Below are 19526 nucleotides of genomic sequence, written 5' to 3'. Positions count from 1 at the left end.
ATTTTCCTGGAGGGAAAATGAAGCTGATGGCAGCTGATACCTACTTTTCTTAACTGGTTTCTAACCTCAATTTATGGATGTCTAATTCTAGGCACTAAGGGCTGAATCCAGGACAAGTGGGACACCAGTCCTGGGTGCCAACATATGGACCCCTCCCCCAAGAGTATTTGCCATGGCAGGTGCAGCCCAATGCCCAGTGGTATAATTTGGAGGGAGGGAGATGAAATGATGCCCCTCCCCAGGACAATTTTGCTATGGGAGGCACAGCCCTGCATGGGGATGGGGAGTGAAAAGAACACCAGGAACAGCCCCTGGGGACCCTGCCTGTCCCTCAGCTGCAGCATCCTGATCCCTGCAGCAGCTGCCACTGGATCAAGGAAAACTGGGGCAGGTAAGACTCCATTCCCCCCACCTACCCTCAGTGATCAACATAACTTCCTGACCCTGCAGTGGAAGTGCCTCTGGAATCCACAAAGGGAGCAGAGCTGTTGACTGTCACTTTGGACCCCTGCATTCAACACTGAGGCTTCAATAAAATCCTCAAAACCACTGCCCAGCTGCCACCTACCCCTGCAGAGCCTCTGGTACTCAGAGAGCACAGGATTCTAAAATGAAGCATTCCCTTGCCTGTCTTGTTTGCAGTCTGATGCAGTAAGCATCCCCCAAGCGCATATACCAGATTGGGCTTCACACAAAAAACAATGCATGTGGGGAGAGGACGGGTGGCAGACAACAGGACTTTTTTGTGGTGGAGGGGATCCATTTGTCCAATTCCCAGTGGTTACAGCACTCTGCTGGGAGGTGGAGAAACTGTTTTCAACTCCCAGCTCTGCTGGATTTGGAGCAGGGACATGAATCCCAAAGGAGTGCTCTAACTAACAGACTATTGGTTTCAGGGGCAAGGCTCAGTCAACCCCTCCTGTTAAAGTTGTTTGAATTTGTATATCAATGGATAATTGAATGTTGTGTTATGAAAACTTAAAAAAAAGTGAGAGATTCAGTCCATAACCCCATGGTAAGGCCAGTCACCTAGGGCATGAGAAACTTAAGCTCAAATTCCTCTTCCAAATCCAACAGAGTAGGGATTTAAAAACAGATCTCCTGTTTCCCTAGTGACTGTTCTGATCACTGAGCTAATGGATGGAAGAGGGTGGGACCTTTTCATGACCTGGATACATGCTAAGTCCAGGAGAGTGCTCAGAGCTGAGAATCTGGAGGAGAGAGGCGTCATGTTCTAGACCAGAAGCAGGTACTTCACTATGTCTGAAAGTGGGGACTTAGCTCTACCCCTCTCCTCAGCATTTCTTCCTCACTTGCTGAGGCAGCTCTCTGCTTGCTTGCCAGCCTACGCAGATTCTTAAGCATCTCTCTCTGTCTCTCTCTACATGCACACTGCTGGGAGGTTACTCCCAGAGTTACTCCCCAGGCTTTTACCTCAGGACTAGGGTCCAGCTTTACAATGCTCAGCATCTTAACATCCAAATCCCTTTCTAGATTGAGCTCCTAGCCCAAACATTTAAAACTTAAAGTTATGAACATAAATTCAAATGGTCTTATTCTTTGAAGTGCACAGCTCCCATTGCTGTCCATTCTGCCCGTCACTAAACCACTACTGTGCACCATGCATGTCACATGAGCTCAGTGTATCATGGGAGATACAGTCTGGCTAGGGAGCCATAGAGCAGAAGAGGGCATCTAACTGCAGCTCTCGGGAGGCACCATGTCAGCTCAGGGGGACGCAAGTCAATGTCAAGCCGAAGCAAAATAGAATGCGAGTCCAGGAATGTCCAAGTGTTTCATTTCAGATTAGGATTGAAATTAAATGTGTTGACATTTATAAATCAAGATTTTGCAGCACTTCCCATTCTGTGAAAAAATTACATATTTGGATGTTTTGGTCTCACTGAAGATAAAAATCAAATGTACAAAATATTAATGTTTTCTCACAGGATGCAAATTTGGGGTTTCAGCAGTTGCATTCAGTAGGTGCTTAGTCCAGGAGCTATGCTATACAAATGACTTAAAGGCAGAGATTTGAACTTGAAAATAAAGAACAGTTAGCTTGCTACTATTCAGAAAATGCAACACAAAACAATAATTTAAGAAAAACTGCTTGCAACAGTTCACCCTGGATACACTCCTGCAGATGCATTTGAAGTCACAAGTCCATTATTAGATTAGCAAAACAAGAGGGGAAAAGTAAAGGAAGAATCCAAAGAATCAACACTTCAGTAGATGCTTGGTTAAACATGATGAATAATTGGATAATGGATACAAGTGTCCATACAGGAAAAATATTTTTCTACTAAATCCATTGAGAATTTTAGCTTACTCTTTTAACCACATGGAGAAAGCTCATTCCATCCTAAACTTTATTGGGAAACGCAATGCTTCTCTAGCTGTCAGCAGCTTCCTGTAGGTTGACCAGAAAAACGTGACTGATACTGAAACTTGCCTGGTAATGCTCATTGGAGCTCTCAGAACAGACTGTCTTTTTAATTCAAAACTATCAGAAGTGTGCTGAATTGTGCACCCAGGTCAGGAACGACTTTGATCAAACTACAGCATACATTTTATACACACAAGGGACTCTACTGAGAAGCCCTAAGCTTACAAAGGCAAATGAAGGTTTCAGAGGGACTTGAGAGATTGTTGTTTGATGGTACTACTGTCATGGTCTCAGTGGAAATCTGGCTTGATGTAATTAACAGTAAAGATATGGCATCACAAAAGGACCAGATCAAATAACGAGAGAGGGGTGCCGTGGCTTCTTTCTATTCTTTAGAAATGAATACCAACTCAGAGCCTAAAACAAGAACCAGCTGAACTACTGGCGATCAAACGTAATTGTGAGTTCCTCCCTTTAACAATTTCCACATCAAGAGACCAATTTCCACCTTAAATCTATGCTGGCAAACTAGATTTTGTCCCAGTGTTTACATCAAGATGGAAGAAAATGGGAGAAGTAAAATAATGGTAGACAGAGCAAAGACTTAAGAAAACCTCCTGTCCAGGCAGTTCCATCTGACTTGATTTTTAGCGCACTGATTCAAGCAAAACTTGCTACGGAGTAGGTGACAGTAAATTAAATAAACTGATAGAAATGCATCCATATCTGAAGATGCACACTTAGTTCTTGGTTTACATACAACATTGTAATAATTTAATTTTGGATAGTATGTGTTTTTTACATTTGAAAGATTCAAAGTGAATTGCCGAGCACATGCTTTAGGTCTGTTTTCATAAAAATACTGTAAGGTTTATTTTCCCTGGGTGTCTGGCACATTCTTTAAACATTACTAGGAAGTGAACTACATTCTGTGCCCCCCAACCCTGAACTCCACCCCTCCCCAAAAAAGTCACAAGCTCCAGCTGAAGTCAGACAGGTGAAGTTAGAGCAATCAAAATTAAGGAAACTTCAAAATTATAATCAAATTATTAATGTGTGGGTGCCCCGAATTAGGCACCTACATCTATATTTAGACAACTAAACGAGTGTCCTGAAATTAAAGGGTGGGGAGCTGTGGATGCTTGCCCCTTTCCCATGTGAATGTTAAATATCTTTGCAAATTATACCACTTACATAGGAGCTTCCCTTTAGACAACCTGAGTTGGAACGTTTTGACATATGCCATCCCTGATTCTATTCACAGACATAGAAGAAAACACTATGATTACTAAGTCTGCAGTTCAGTTCTGATGTTTCAGTCATGTGGAAAAAAATACTAGACTAGGAGCATCAAACTCACCTGATCCAGACTGCAAAACTCCTCTTCGGTTGGATGTGTGGAGTCAGCAGCAGCTATAGTGAGTTCAGGACCAGCACTGTGGGTGCAGGGATGAGCAGCAGAGCTGGGAGTGGGCAGTGGTGTGGGTCAGAGAGTGGGCAGCAGTGCCTTTGAGGGATTGGGTATCAGCATGGGTTCAGGAGTGGACAGTTGCACAGGTTAGGGAACAGATGGCAGCATGAGTTCAAAACTGGGCAGCAATGTGGATCCAGGGGTTCAGGAAGGGGCAGCAGCATCGATCCAGGGATGAGCAGCCACAGGACAAGCAAGAAGTATCTAAACAACCCTCACTTGCACCCCTGCCACCAATGGCAACATCCACTGGGGTCCAGGAACCACAAATTCTGTGGCAGGCTATGCTCCGGTGGCCATGCCCACCAACTTCTGGTAGCCCACCAGACTACCAGTGGGCCAGATGGAACAATTCTGCAAACTGAATCCAGTCCATGGGCCAAATATTTGAAAGTCTTACACTAGGCAGATGCCCTTTTTGAAGATTATTATAAAATAGATTTTGGTTAAAAGTCAGTTATTTAAATTAAAACCAATATTAGGTGCATTTTTCACCTAGCTTGGTGAAAATGTGCAAGATAGGTCATTTAACTTTGAAAGAAAAATAAAAGCCTCCATGCATGCTTTCAGTGATAATGATGTCTGGATCAAAAAAATTCTCCTTCCTGGAAATTATTAAATAATTTAATCCCTGGGTATTGATAATACCAAAAGTAAATCTGCATTCTGATCATAGCAGCTAATGGTCATGCTCTAAGGATTCAATTGATCAGCTCCTTGGAGCAGTGACTGTCCTTTTGTTCTGTGTTTATAGAGTACCTAACACACTGAAGCAAACACCATGAGCCTCGAGTGATAATCATCTAACAGCAACTTTGTCATGAATCACCACAATCGCCATGGGTTTTCAAAGATAATGGCCAGAAGCGCTGTAATCCCATTTCCCAACTCCCTCAGCACCTTGGGGTTCATCACAGCTGGCCTCCTGAACTTGTAGACATCCAGCTTTTCTAAATAGCCCCAACCTGTTCTTTTGCCACTGTTGGCTGCTCAAGTTCTCCCCAGACTATACTGCCAGGTCTGGGGGTTTACCTTGCCTATGAAGACTGAGGTGACAGGTGTTCAAACAATGTAGGTATCAACATGAGTGACTGAGTGGCCATTTTTTGGGTAAGTATTTAAAGGATTCCTAGTAAAGGAAGGTTTTATAATACCAGCTGAACCTAAACAGTTTTGATGCATTAAAAATCATATCCTTCTGTGTTTGAGAGAGAAGGAGATCCATTATGGATTAAAAAAGAAGGAAAGACTATCTGATTAAATAATAGTGTTTTTTAAAGTTACTGTATTGATAATTACATATTAAATCTAATGTCTCAAAACTTAGCACAGATCCAGGGTGGGCAAAATATGCTTCACGGGCTAAATAAGGCACACCAGGCAATTCCATCCATCCTGCAGATGGCCATCATTGTACCTTACCCAGCCCATGCACCTCACTCCCACCCTGGTGCGCAGAAGGGCCCAGGCCCTGCCAGCACGCAGTAGGGTGCTGCCACTGCTACAGCCGCTGGGAGACCAACACATCTTCCCTGGCGTCCAGTTGCTCCTCCTCCTGCCCCTGCTGCAGTGTTGGTTCCAGGCAGCAGCTAGGGAAGCAGCTGGGATGGGGGAGCATGGGGCTGGGGCTGGGGCTGGGGCTGGCAAGAGTGCCAAGCCCACGCCCAGGGCAGGGGGAGCATGGAGCTCAGGTGGGTAGGGTGTGGGGGTGAGGAAGGGAGGGGGCTGTGGGACCCACCCCCACTACCCCCCATGGTGCACAATCCCCACTGCCAGTGGCAGCAGCGGCAGGCAGTGGGCACTCGGGGTGCTCGTGGCCCATGCAGGCACTGCCACCCAGTAGCATGTGGCTCTGGCTAGAGTTGCACATAGTGGTAAGGAGTGCCACCAAGTTAGCCTGGCCTGCCTTCATTGCACAGGGCTCCGTGCAGCTCTCAGCACTCGCGTGCCACTGGGGGAAGCCCTCCTGCACAATGGACCGGGCTACCTTCACCACCACATGCAGCTGCCAGGACTCTGTCAGAAGTGGAGGGGAGTCCCACCCCTGCTTCCATGGTGGCGGCTGGCTCTTTCACGCAGGGCTTGTCTTAGTGGCACATGGGTGCTAGGAGCTACACGTGTTCCATGTGGAGCCCCATGCAACAAAGGGGCCTGATGCACTCCTTGCCTTCATGTGCAGCTCTGGCTGAAGCCATGAACTGCCAGGCAGTTGCACCTGCACAAACCATGAGATCCTGCAACTCCTGCTGCCGCCACTGGTGGGGATGGGGTGCCATGGCCCGTGCTGGCGTTCTGTGTGGGGGATCTCCACATTCCCCCACCCTCTCTCCCCCCCACCACACACCCTACAACATACCCTATACCCTGCTCATACACACAGCCACAACCTCTCATAAACCCCACATGCACCTACACATACACATACACCCAGCCCCAAACACCCCCCCACCACAATATAAGAGTAAGACTTCATTTTTTACCTATTATTCAGTCATCCCTATATACATTACACAAATGCAAATCATGACAAAAATATTTTTTCTGTTAGAATTGAAATGTGTTATAGTAGATGTTTGACTTCTAGTATACAATTTGTTTTGTTTTCTTGTTCAGATGGCAACCCTCCCCTCAAAATGAGTATTTCAGGGGACAAAGGGAGAGACTTCTGGTGGCAAAGATCAGGGACAGGACTTCAGATCTCAATATGGTGACCAGGGGGCAGGGCAACTGTCAAGGAGTGGGGCTACAGCTCATCAAAACTCATTAAGCAGTCCTCCAGCCAAAATAATTGTCCGCCCCTCGCCCTTGTATAGACATATAACTGATATGATATGAGTGATTGTAGTGATGTTGAATACACGGTAATCAAAGGCCATTTTGCATAGACATACATCTTCAGCTTTGTCTAAATCAGCGAGCTTGTTCACTGATAAGCTCAGAAGTTAGCCCACTAGTGTGAATACTGTCCTGTGCAAATAGCCAGCTTACAATGGATAATATAGCAGCCCTTCATCAGTCTGTGTGTGCAGGAGAAGATGAAGGGAAGTATGTCAATTCATGCTCCATCATGTGTTATGGCAGCAGTTTGATACCGGCAAGATGGTTACGCCCTGATACTAGATGGGCTGGAAGTTCTAAATCCTTTTTTGTTTTAACTGTTGTGGTCTGCATGCAGTACAGGGATGGCAATCACAAGATTTTGGGGTTTCAGTATCTCTGGTTCCCTTTAGCCACAGGGCTAGAGTTATCTGTGTGCAGTGTAGCATAGCACAGTGCAAACACCACACTGTATCAGAGCTTTAACAAAGTGAGGTGCTTTCTTTCCTAAAGGTAGAACATACTGACAACCTAAACAGCCAGCTACAGTACCTGCAAAACAAGAGAGAAAGCAAGAACAGAGAATGAGACTATGCTATGCTCAAGGACTGCATCCCTAAGGAAAAAAGAATGCATCTCTATAGGTTTTACCCAATAGCAAAACCTCAGTGCTTTTGACATTAGAGGCATGCACATATTAGATTTTCTTCCCTATAGTTTACCTAGGCAATTTTCAGGCAAGTGATAAATTTTATTTTTAGAAATAAGCCCAAAATATAGGTGTGTGCAAAATCAGAACTTGAATCTGTCTTTCGATACAAATTTACTGGAGAGTCCTTATCAGCATAGATAATTTCATCACTGATCTGAACAGAACTTCGGCATGTCTGAAAAATCAAGAACCGACTCCCTGAAGGGAAGGCATGACTAAGCAGTGCAAAGAATGATCATCCTCACACAATCCTTGCTGTCCTAGGTTGCTGCTCATTTCTCCAGATTTCTGTATTCTCAAGAAGAGACTATGATCTTCAAGTCTGCATGTACATCCAAATTTGCATTGTCCAGATCACATCGGTTAAGAACTGAAGCAAAATTCCCTTCATGTGTCTCATGTCCCATGGTTTGTTCCTCACTGCTCCTTCCCTTCCTGATTCTTCCATCCCTAGTAATGGGACTCTCTGAACTTCCTGAACTCTTGCCTTCTACAGGCCTCCTCTCCTTTAAACAATATGCTACAGTGTGGACCAGGTCTCAGCTTGCCTCATGTTTCAGAGGTGGAAAGAGTGTTTGCGGCACAAAAATGAAAGCACGTATCTAAAGCACATTTTTAGTGGGAGTCTAGTAATTAGTCATCTAACTATCCACCCTATTCTGCCAGAATAAGGCCAGCTATTGTTCTATTCTGATAACAGTCCTGTATTCAGTCCTCTGAACAGAAGCACAGGGCAATAAAAACAAATTCTGTCTTATGAGTTGTTTTTTTCTGTGTTAACCCTGAAATGCAGGGCTCCTTTCTAGTCTCACAGCCACAGATTTAGTGGTTGTGTTACAGTAACATGAAGCCTTTAATATGGCATTTTTAATACAGAAAACTATTTTTGGAAGGTGAAGATTGTTGTAACAACAATGTTCAGCAGAGAAAGACAAAATCCCTTCTGTAGTAGTCTCCTGAACAAACCCCTCATCCAGAGATAGATCCACGGTGGGTCGGCAGGGGTGCACTTGCACCTCTCTGATTCCTGTGCCATCCAAAGTTTAAAACCAAATACCTGGCAGTGGCAGCAGCATTGCTGAGAGAGTCAATCAACTTCATGGCACATAATAGTCTACCTGATCCATTCTAAACTCTTTATTCCATAGGTGTTAATGGTCCTCTCCTTTTAAAAATCAAGCTACCCTTTGCTCTGCACTTCTGCTGTCTGTTGGCTGCTCTTGGTAATAAAGCTTCTATTTTACAGCCCTGCAGATTATCTTCACTCATTCCAATTAAGTTATTTATTTATTTCCAATTTTAAACTGAATAATACAGCCCTAGGCCCCTAGCATACTAGTAAAGCTTCTAGTTTATTTTAACTGGGGGGAAAATGTGTCGTATATGTGATGATGCACTTCGCCATCCCATCCCTCTTGTCAAAATTCGAGTTCTGCCCACGACCTCAACCCACTAGATAGTAAAGTGACAGAGTTTCTGGAGCCAGCTGTGGTTGCTTTGTGCCAGTCTCCTGGTATGAAGCCACTGAACCGACAGACCTGACTACCCTAGCAAATCCTGTATGGTGTAGGGCTGAAATAAATGCCTGTATGCCATGTTCCTCCCTAGGCTATGGTATAGGGGACAGGACTGGAGAAAAATAAGGTGTCCCATGCCTTGGTTATCTCTGCTGTCCTGAAACATCCCTTTGAATAACTTAGACCAGTCACAAGAATACTCTAAGCTGTTTCTTGGAATGGTCTTATGTTTAGTAGATATATGGTCCCCAGATCCTTTATGTGGCTTAAACACACATTTGTACACCTGCCCTAGCGTCTGAGCTGTGCCACTCACAGACAACCCAGATTAGAGGATCTGGCTTACAAAGTCAGAAAAGAGAGAGAATATGTGAATATTTGAACCACTGTCCCGATTCAATTTGGTCGAATCTGATTTGGAGATTTGGCAGCAGCTGAATCACTGAATCAGCTAGGCCCATCCCCCACACCTCTGCCAGCCCAGCAATGGCTGCCCCAGCTCCCGGGTTTTGTGAAAAAAAAAGAAAAGAAAAGAACCCCGGGTCCCTGGGTGCTGGTGGGCAAAGGGCGATCCCTGCTGCCACCCACTGCCCCCCTGTATCCCCCCCGCTCCCCCAGTCCCCCAGTGGGTGCCCCACCCAGGTCAGCTCTGGCCCTTTAAGAAAAAAAACAACCAAAAAAACCACTGCTCCTGCCAGTGAGGGGTGACCCCACTGCCCTGCACCACATGGGGGGGCCTATATGAGCCCCCAAAACCCCAAGGCTGCTGCAGAAACAGAGAGTCTCTGGGGCTTTTTTCATTTTTTTTTCTTAAAAGGTTGGAGCTGGCCCAGGTGGGGCACTCATGGGGGCACTAGGGGAGCAGTGGAGCATCAGGGGGCTCATGGCAGAGCCCCCCATGCAGTGTGGGGCAGTGGGGGGACAGCAGGGATCACCTCCCCTACCTGGCAGCACCCAGTGAGCACCAGGGCTTTTCTTTAAAGTATGGAGCTGGGGCGGGGGGGGGGCTGACAGGGGTCCCTCGCAATGGTCCCCGCCCCCCTTTTCCCAACCCTAGTACTTACCAGTACTTGGAGTCAGCTGCAGCTCCCTGATGTAGCCACCAAATCACCAAAGCTCTCCAAATCTTTTCTGAAGATTTGGAGAGTTTTGAATCAATTTGGACCTTTAAATTGGTCCCCCAATTTGATTTGGATTTGGCGATTTAGCCACCGAATCAGGCCAAATCTCCTCCCAATTGGATTACCACCCGAAGCTTTGCACAGCCCTATTAACTATTGCATTTTTTACTGTTAGCAATGAACGGTCTGGAATAGCAAGTGTTGTAGATTAAAAGAGAAGTGCTCTTCTGGCGTTGTCCGAGAATGCTTATACCATTTAATAATTGCAGCGGGCACAATACTGCCTGCAGTCCAGCAAACAAGGTGTGATATCTGTCCACCACTTCCACGGTCACACGATGCCCTTCCAAAATAGAGTAAACAAACAGCAACCATAACATATATAATACTGTAATGATTTCTTCTTTAAGAGTTTTCACATAAACCCTTCAACATCACACAGGCACCCTTTGCAGCTCTTCATAGTTAATTTCTACCTCACCTATCAGATCTCCTTTAGCAGAGGGATATCCTGCCCTGGTTTGTTCTATGGTACCAGCCTCAGTGTCCACTTGCTCTATTTTCAGACTAGCACCACTATGCTCTCTTTAAAGCTGTCCTGCATGTTTTGGAACAGCTTCCAGAGATATCCACAAAATTATGTCATTATTTTTCTGCACCCAACATACTCCATTCCCATTCTGCATATAAACCAAAACTGATAAAAAATTAAGCGACTGGTTTTCTGAGATCGCTACTGGTAAATGGCTGTTGGGAGAGGGCTGACATGGGATGGATTACTCTATATGTACCCTGGTTCTTATACTCTTCCTCTAAAGCATCCTGTAGTTGCCACTGCTAGAGACAGGATATTCAGCTATGTCGACCTTTGCTCTGGCTCAGCAGGGTTTTGTCCAACATGATGGCTAAAAATGCTAAGGTGCTATGATGATGATGATATCACCTGACAATAGTAATGATTCAGCCTCTCAGAACACCTTTAGTATAGGTTAGACTGTACAGGATTCACCCCCTAATCTTAAACCAGGGAAAAGTTCCAATACAGGACAACAACAGGGAAGTTGTCCAGAACTGGTGTGCATGTTTTTAGAAATGAAGTTAGGGGAACACTGGCTGGAATGTTTTTCTTAGATGGCAGGGTGCGAGCTATGGTGTAACCATGGGTCAGGCTGCAATAAAGGATACATCTCAACTCCCCAAGGTGCTCAAGTTATTACAGAATTCTGAAACTAAAGCAGAGTGGTTTGTTTTCTACAGTACATATAAGGCATAATTATCCCATTCTAGTTTAGGAGGAGATACATGGGTGGATCCAGACGGGGCATTGTGATACAGTCACACCCCATTTTGGACCATGTCACCAGGAGCAGCAGCTGAGGACTTTTTAAAGGACTGAGGACTCCCCTGCCCCAACCACTTCCCCTCCAGGCTCAGCAACAGTTCCCCACCCCTGCCCATCACTGCCACTTCCTCCACCCTCTCTGGATGACCCAGGGATGGGGGAGCTCCAGAGATGCTCCTGCCCCATTCTAGCCAGGCTGTAGAGGGAGCTGGACTCAGCAGTGGTGGCAGCAGGGAGATTCCCCAAGCCTGCTTCCAGGCCATCAGAAAAAAACCCTTGGGGGCATGGGCAGGAAGCAGAAACCCATCTACTGCTGCTGGAGTCACTTAGGAGCTCTCCCCCCCACCTTCCCTCGGATCAGCCAGGGATAGTGGGAGTGGCAGGCAGGGAAGGGGAGTGGAAACAGGACGGGGTGCTGAGTGTGGGATGTGTGCGATTCTTACCTGATTCGGGGACCTAAGTCTGGGAGGCTGAGCAAGGTGTGCAGCCACTGCTGTAGCGCCAGTTGGTGCTCCCATTCACCCTTTTACAAAATCCTCAATTTACCTATGTGGAAATGCACTCTTATGAGCAAAGTCCCCTGGAGCTGCTGATTTGGCAGTGCTGTCTGAATTATCCCTGCCAAGGACTACATTCATTCATCCCTAAACTCTGAAGCTGTAAAGACATAGTAACACTACGCAACAAGAAAGAGAAGAAAGTGAAAGAAAAACTGCATCCAATTGAAACTGCAGATGTAATTACATAACTAGCAGGGGCAGATCCCCGGGGAGAGGAGAAGGGGACAACACACTGGTAGGGCAGGACAGTGGTACAGTTGCACCCCGCTTTATTTCCTGGTCCACCTAAAGTTTAAAAGCAAACCTCCCTATCAGTGGCAGCTATATTTCTTTTCAGGCAGTGCTGAGGGAGTCAACTGACTTAATGGCTCAATCATCTACCCAATTCCTTCTCAACTCTTCATTCCACAGGTTTTAAAGCACATTTAATGGTTTCAATGGTCCACTAATTAAGCTGTCTTTTCTTTTGCCATTCTGCTGTCTGCTAGTGACTCCTGGTAATACAGCTCCTATTTCACAGCCCTGCAGTCTGGTTTTATCTCTAGGTAGAAGTGTTAACTCAAGTGTTGAAATAACTTTCAGTGAAGCATTGGACACACCATCAAAATACTCAAGGTTAGACGTGTTTCATGAATCTGAAGAAAGATGTACATTAAATTCTAATGACTACATGACTAGTGAAACAACATCTTTTGATTATTTTTGCCTACTTTATTGTGTTTTTATACATAATATATGATATAGCAAGTTAATGCACATTCCAATGAAGTTACAATTGTTTTTGCTTCGCTCTTAAACTGAATAATATAGCCCTAGGCCCATAGCATGTTAGCAAAACTTCTAGTTTATTTTTAATTGGAAAAAATATATATTATTATAGGCCTCATTGACTGCAGCCCCTTTCAAAATCCTATAGCCACCCATGTTACCTAGGATTGAATTTGGAAGCTGCATCAGATGGTCAGGGACTCTGTTTTATAAGTTACGATCCATAGGGAAAACCCCCCCCAAAAAATCATCCACACTTTAAAAGGACACTCTTAAGGCTCTACAGTCAATCATTCAGAAGTTAGGAAGTGCCAGAATTAAGGTTTCCTATACATCCTTAACTCAGCCCACTTGTACTATGCAATTAAACAGCCTTTGATTAGATGATCACATGCTCCTGTTTTCCATGAAACCCCATGCTGTGAATGGAACAGAAGGCTACACACTGGATGAGCAGGTCTTCAGTATTGTGCTTTCTTTTCTGGTGCATGGCCCTCTGCCTTATTTACTGCACAATATTCAAGCCTGGCTCCGAATACACAAATATGAATTCCTTCATGGAATTTCCACCTGCTGTTCATTCCTCCAGGGTCTGTGTAATTTACAAGTAGTAATTAACTTATTTTCACAACACCCTTCTGAAGGAAGCATGGCACAATTCCCTTTTTAAAGATGGCGCAGTAAGCCACTGAGGGAGCCAGATGAAAGGTATCCATTGATTGTATGGATAAAAGTAACCCTAGAAATTCCTTCCTATTGACACCCAGTTAGTTTAAATTATCAGGATTTGAGTCCTTAGATTCATCACAGAGATCTAGGTTTTCTTGTGCAGGGACCAGGACTCCCCCACCATGATGCAAGACAGACTCGAGGGGAATGCCTCCAGACCTCACGCTGGGGAGGATCAGGTTAGAGAGCTTCTGGAGGGGCTGGACGTGTCAAATCAGCGGGTGCAGATGCTCTCCACCCCAGGGTGTTGAGGGAGCTAGCAGGGGTTATTGCAGGGCCCTTGGAACGGCTTTATGAGCGCTCGTGGTGCTCGGGCCAGGTGCCAGATAATTGGAAGATAGCCAGCATGGTCCCCATCTTTAAAAAAGGGAGGAGGGAGGACCTGGGCAACTATAGGCCCGCCAGTCTTACCTCAATCCTAGGGAAACTCTTTAAGAAGATCATCAAGGAGCACATCTGCGATGGGCCAGCTTCAGGGATGATGCTCAAGGGCAACCAGCACAGTTTCATTAGGGGCAGGTCATGTCAGACCAACCTGATTGCCTTTTATGATCAGATCACAAAAACACTGAATGCAGGTGTCACCGTGGACGTAGTCTTTCTGGACTTCAGCAAGGTCTTTGACACCGTCTCCAACCCCATCCTCATTAAAAAACTAGGCAACTGTGGCATTGATGCCTACACAGTCAGATGGATTGCAGATTGGCTGAAGGGTCGCACTCAGAGGGTGGTGGTGGATGGGTCATATTTGACCTGGGGAGAAGTGGGCAGCGGAGTCCCCCAGGACTTGGTCCTTGGGCCCGCACTGTTCAATTTCTTTATCAGCAATTTGGATGACGGGGTGAAAAGCAACCTGTTTAAAGTTGCTGATGATACCAAAATTTGGGGTGAGGCGAGCACGCTAGTAGGGAGGGAAAGACTGCAGCAAGACCCGGATAGGTTACAGGGGTGGGCTAACAAAAACAGGATGCACTTCAATACTGACAAGTGCAGGGTGCTGCACTTGGGCAGTAGGAACCAGAAGCGCACTTATAAGATGGGAAACACCCTTCTTGAGAGCACGGAGGCAGAAAGGGACCTTGGAGTCATTAGTGACTCCAAGATGAACATGGCCGACAATGCGAGGTCACGGTTGGCAGGGCTAACCGGACCTTGTTGTGTATCCACAAGTGCATCTCAAGTAGGGTCAAGGAGGTGATCCTCCCCCTCTATGCAACACTGGTCAGGCCACAGCTGGAGTACTGTGTCCAGTTCTGGGCGCCCCACTTCAGGAGGGATGTGGACAACATTGAGAGGGTCCAGAGGAGGGCCACCCACATGATCCAGGGACAACAGGGCAGACCCTACAATGAGAGACTGCGGGACCTGAACCTGTTCAACCTTCACAAGTGAAGGCTGAGGGGGGACCTGGTGACTGTCTATAAACTCACTAGGGGGGACCAGAAGGGTTTGAGAGAGACCTTGTTTCCCCTAGCGCCCCCTGGCATAACAAGGCATAACGACCACAAGTTGTTGGAGAGGAGGTTTAGATTAGACATCCGTAAGAACTACTTCACAGTCAGGGCGGCTAGGATCTGGAACCAACTTCCAAGGGTTGCTGGCTCCTACCCTGGGGGTCTTTAAGAAGAGGCTTGATGCCTACCTGGCTGGAGTCATTTGAGCCCAATTTTTCTCCTGCCCAGGGGGAGTGTCAGACTTCAAGATCTACAGGGTCCCTTCCAACCTGACTTCTATGATTCTGTGATCTCTGGTGTGTGATCTAACAGATTTCATAGATTTCATAGACACTAGGGCTGGAAGGGACCTCAGAAGATCATTGAGTCCAGTCCCCTGCTCCAGGGGCAGGAAGTCAGCAGAGATCATAGGATCCCAGCAAGATAAACATCCAGATGTCTCTTGAAGGCCTTCAGAGTAGGTGCTTGAACCACCTCTGGTGGCAAACTATTCCAAACCTTGGGGACTCGGACAGTAAATAAGTTCTTCCTTATGTGTATCCAATAGAAGAAGCAGGTGGTTATTGTTTATGCTGACCAGCACTAGAATGGGATAAGACACTTTGCCAGTATGTATTTACTGCAGGGACAGGCAATTATTTCAGCTGGAGGGCCGCTTAATGAGTTTTGGTAAGCTGTTGAGCATGGGTTCTGGAAAGCTACAGCAAGAACCGCCTGGCAGTGGTAAGGGGGAGAAGCTGCCACCTGGGCTGCCTAGAAAGGCAGTCTAGTTGTAGAGCCACTCCAGCCCCACTGTGTGTCCAGAGGATGGCAGGATGCACCAGGGGCTGGATGGCGCTTGGGTCAGGCGGGACTGAGGGACCTGCTGTGGGCTGCACAAAGGCCAAGCCGTATTTTGCCCACCCCTGATTTACTCTCATCAGAGAATGGGAAGACTCAGGAATCTCAGGTCCCTTTCTAGGTCTGGGAGGGAAACACAGCGGGCACAGACTGCTCTGCTCATTCCTCCCAGGCTTGTCCCCTTCCTTCCTCATCACCACCAGCCTGTCCCAAGCTTTTTTATCTGCTCTGCTACTGGCTCCTCCTCCCAGTCCCACTCTCTTAAGTGAGCCAACCTAGGCTCCCCCTCCTTTGGTTTGCAATCCCAGTCTCAGCATCGAAGCCACGTAAATTCTAGTTTCACTCTCTGCTCTAGACCTAGTCTCCCCTACTTGCCATGCCAGTTCTTCATCCAATCTCAGTTCTCCTTCTTTGCCCAAGACTACTAGTCTCCTGATTTCCTCCTCCCATTTCCCTATCCCCAGATTAGTTTTTCCCAGGCTGTCCCAGCCACCACTCCCTATCAGCCTGTAGTCCCATTCCTGGGTCCTCCAGGTTCTTTCTGAAATCCAACAGCTCAGCTCGGCCCTGTCATGCCCCCCGTCCAATTCGTGGCCCCTCTGCCTTTGAACCCAACACCTCCCTTCACCACTCTACCTGCGCGCCAGTGAGGGGTCACTGAGAAGAGATGGGCTCCTCCCCATCAGTTCCAGAGTGCAGCCCATCCCTGTTGGGAGCAGCTGGGACAGCCACTACAAGGTAAGCCCGGCTTCACCCTTGTAGCCTAGGGCTGGAAGACGTTCAGCTGCTCTGCAGACATAATGCAAGCAGTCACTCATAGCAACTGTGAGGGGCTGGAGCACACTAAGTGAGGACAAAATGCTGAACTCTAGCAAGTCTCTACTGAACACCTACAAACTGTGATTTTTTTAAGTCTTATCACTGACCATATCTTGGAACACTTTTCATGGGCAAGACAAGGACCAGCACCTGGCCAAATTTTAAATTCTCACTTCAAAGCTCTTGTGATGCCATGCTTTTCAAATACTGTAGAGGATTGCAAAAAACGTTTTAACATTGAAAAAAACAGCTCATTTTTCCCCACTCAAACAGTTGAACGGTTTTGGCTGAAATTTTCCACAAAGAATTCAGCCTGAGGCAGACACCCAACATGGGAAAATAATCAGCTTAAGCAGTTAGACTGACTAAATTATAAGCAACTGAAAACAGGGTCTTAGAGAGTGGGAAGTGTTGGGCAACCTTAACAGGCAGGGTTACCAGCCCCGCCTATAGCATCATTCACGTAGTAGAAAGATAGAAGCTTGTGAGCTATTCCATTCATCTGCATCTTATCAATGTCTGGATGTCACTGGCAGAAAACTAATTCAGTGGCAAGAATGAGCCTTTTGTGCCCTTGACAGTTCTTCCTACCCCTCCATCTCTGCCTATATAACATTCTGTTTTCCTGAAACAGTCATCCCTCCATAATACTCACATTTGAGCTGCTTCTTTCTTGGGTAAAGGCAGCTGACAGTAACACAGAATAGCTCTCTGAACAAATGTATTCAAAATTAATTAAAAAAAATAAAGCAACACACGCTCATCTGGCAGATCCCATACATATTTTCCATAAACGTTCATTTTTCCACATGAACAAATTGCGAGTATGTGGGGGTTTTTCAATGAATCTTGATATGGAACTTAGAATTCTTGGCACTAGCCTGTGAAGCTAAAATGACATCAGCTCGACTTTCTATATAGAAATGTTATAGTTGCTGCCCGACCACATTTCTTTGTTCTGAGCATATACACTCTCTTCCAAGCTGCTGCTTTAGTATGGTTTACTGTTCATGGTGATCACTAAAAACTGTGCATTTGTATTCATTATAGTTCTCTGTTTTCCCACTCAACAAAGCGAGCAGCAGGACCAAGAGATAAAATGGCATTTCTCTTTACAAGACAGAAGTGCTGTCAGTTTTAGCAACGTGCATACCTTTGCTATCCCAGCAGCTTTTTAGCGGGGGTTGAAGAATTGTGGGATGAGACCTGACTTTGCCATCAGGATCTGGTCATTTTCCATAAAGCCAATGGAGTTCAAAAGAATCGGGTTGGTGGGAGCTGGAGGGGCAAGGCAGATGAGGGCCACTGTGAACAACATACATAGGCTGATGCATTGCAAGAGCTTAGTATTATCAAACTGGGGAGGGGAGAGACTTGGAGCAAGCCAGCCTCTGAGTTTGAAGTGGGACATTCTCGTGAATGGGCTGGAAGACTCCAAATGCCACCTGTAGCAACATTTGTCTGGTGCATATACTATTAGGGAGAATAGCCAGTGAAGTGCATGGGGATTAGGAAGTCAATATTAAAAAAAAAGGGTGGGGGGGTTAGCAAAGTAATGGACATTTACCATGTTCTCAGATGGTGCAGCCACTGATTTCAGACCAAGGATCCATCCTTCATGGTCTACAGTATGGGGGAGCTGCAGAGAGGTAGGGCCAGGTGGACTTTATACATTTCAATACTGTGAATGCACTTCTTCAAACAGTCCTTGGAACATTATATTTCATCTCTGCATTTCATAATAAAATAGGTTTTCAAGAAAGAGATGTTCCTTTACAAAATGCACTGTGTCCTTGTCTGCAACACAGCAGATAGAGGCATGTAATTAGCTAGTAATGTTGCATCAAAATACTCCAATATGCATAGCTCTGATATTGTAATAGCACTAATATACTCCGGAAACAGTGTGATGTTACAATATGCAGATTCAGCTGTTTGCATGGAGGTTACGCTGATCAGACAAGCCTGACAGTGACTGCACTTAATATTTAACACAACAAAATCAGGGTCCTCGTTTAGGTTTAGTCAGACTTGCCACAATAAAAGCCAGTTTTATTACTGCACAAAACCCCTATGTCATCTACTCTCTAAATATTCAGCCTCTTTAACATGTGACAGAAAAATCACTGCTGCTTTCCTCCTGTGCAAGATCATCATTTCACCCTTGTAGGGAAATAGCCACAAAACCATATTAACAGTTAAAGATTGTGAAGTCATTTACTAAGATAGCAAGAAGCCTTGGTAACAACATTTTTACAACAACATTTTCACAGATATGGATTGCAAGAAATCTTTACCTTGAATGCAAATTGGAGAGATCGTAGCTTCCTCTTGTGGATCAGAAATAGGATTAAAAAAACCAAAACACCCTACCAGGCTCATCTGCTGAGAGTTCTGTAAATCCCAAGTCTGCTTCAGCTAGCGGCTCTAAGTTTGTGCTCTGAATAGAGGCTGTGTTATTTTAACCACAGGATTTCTAGTCATGGGGGAGGAGAGATGGATTAGGTACGTTTGCAATCTAATGCTTCACGTTTACCTCAACTGAAATGAACTACTCTAAGCCCGATATAAATAACAACTTCTGAGATATAAATTTCAAGAGTCCTCACACCAATTATGCTTAAACTAACATGCTAAATAACTGTGGAAAATTCCAGAGGAATAAGATAACATAGTCTTGTGTTCTTTCTTAAATAAGAGGCATGTGTGGAATTTCATGCTAGATACTGACACGAGAGAGACAGCAGATGAACTATACAGAATAACCTGTACAAGGTACCAAATCTCCTAAACTAATGTTCCTAACACCTGTCAGCATGCGTTTCATCAGACATCAGAGCAATCTGATTCATCACGGTCTCTAGAAATTAGATCTGGATGCTTTGAATGCAATGTTTTAAAAGGACAAATACAACCTTTTTAGAATAAAGAGTAACCTTTTAAAAGGGGCTTCAAGTCTGTGGATGCATAGCTGTTCACATGGAGAC

The 19526-nt window shown here is 45.6% G+C and overlaps 1 protein-coding gene across 4 annotated transcripts in view; it reads right to left on the bottom strand.

The window, feature by feature from the left end:
• Positions 1-18971, bottom strand: part of JCAD (junctional cadherin 5 associated) — a 94979-nt gene extending 76008 nt beyond the window's left edge. The window contains exon 1 of one of the 4 annotated variants that reach the window (XM_090047495.1): positions 18837-18971. The gene's annotated coding sequence lies outside the window, so the exon portion shown is untranslated. Of the gene's footprint in view, positions 1-17692; positions 17816-18836 lie in introns of those variants that run through there. The other 3 variants (XM_090047504.1, XM_090047502.1, XM_090047497.1) reach the window with 3 other exon arrangements.
• Positions 18972-19526: the final 555 nt, after the last annotated feature.

The sequence above is a fragment of the Crocodylus siamensis genome, chromosome 5 (genome assembly GCF_052110815.1).
Source record: "Crocodylus siamensis isolate JL-2025a chromosome 5, ASM5211081v1, whole genome shotgun sequence".
NCBI lineage: Eukaryota > Metazoa > Chordata > Crocodylia > Crocodylidae > Crocodylus > Crocodylus siamensis.
The sequence above is the reverse complement of the archived record's forward strand: the minus strand, read 5'-3'. Positions and strand labels throughout refer to the sequence as shown.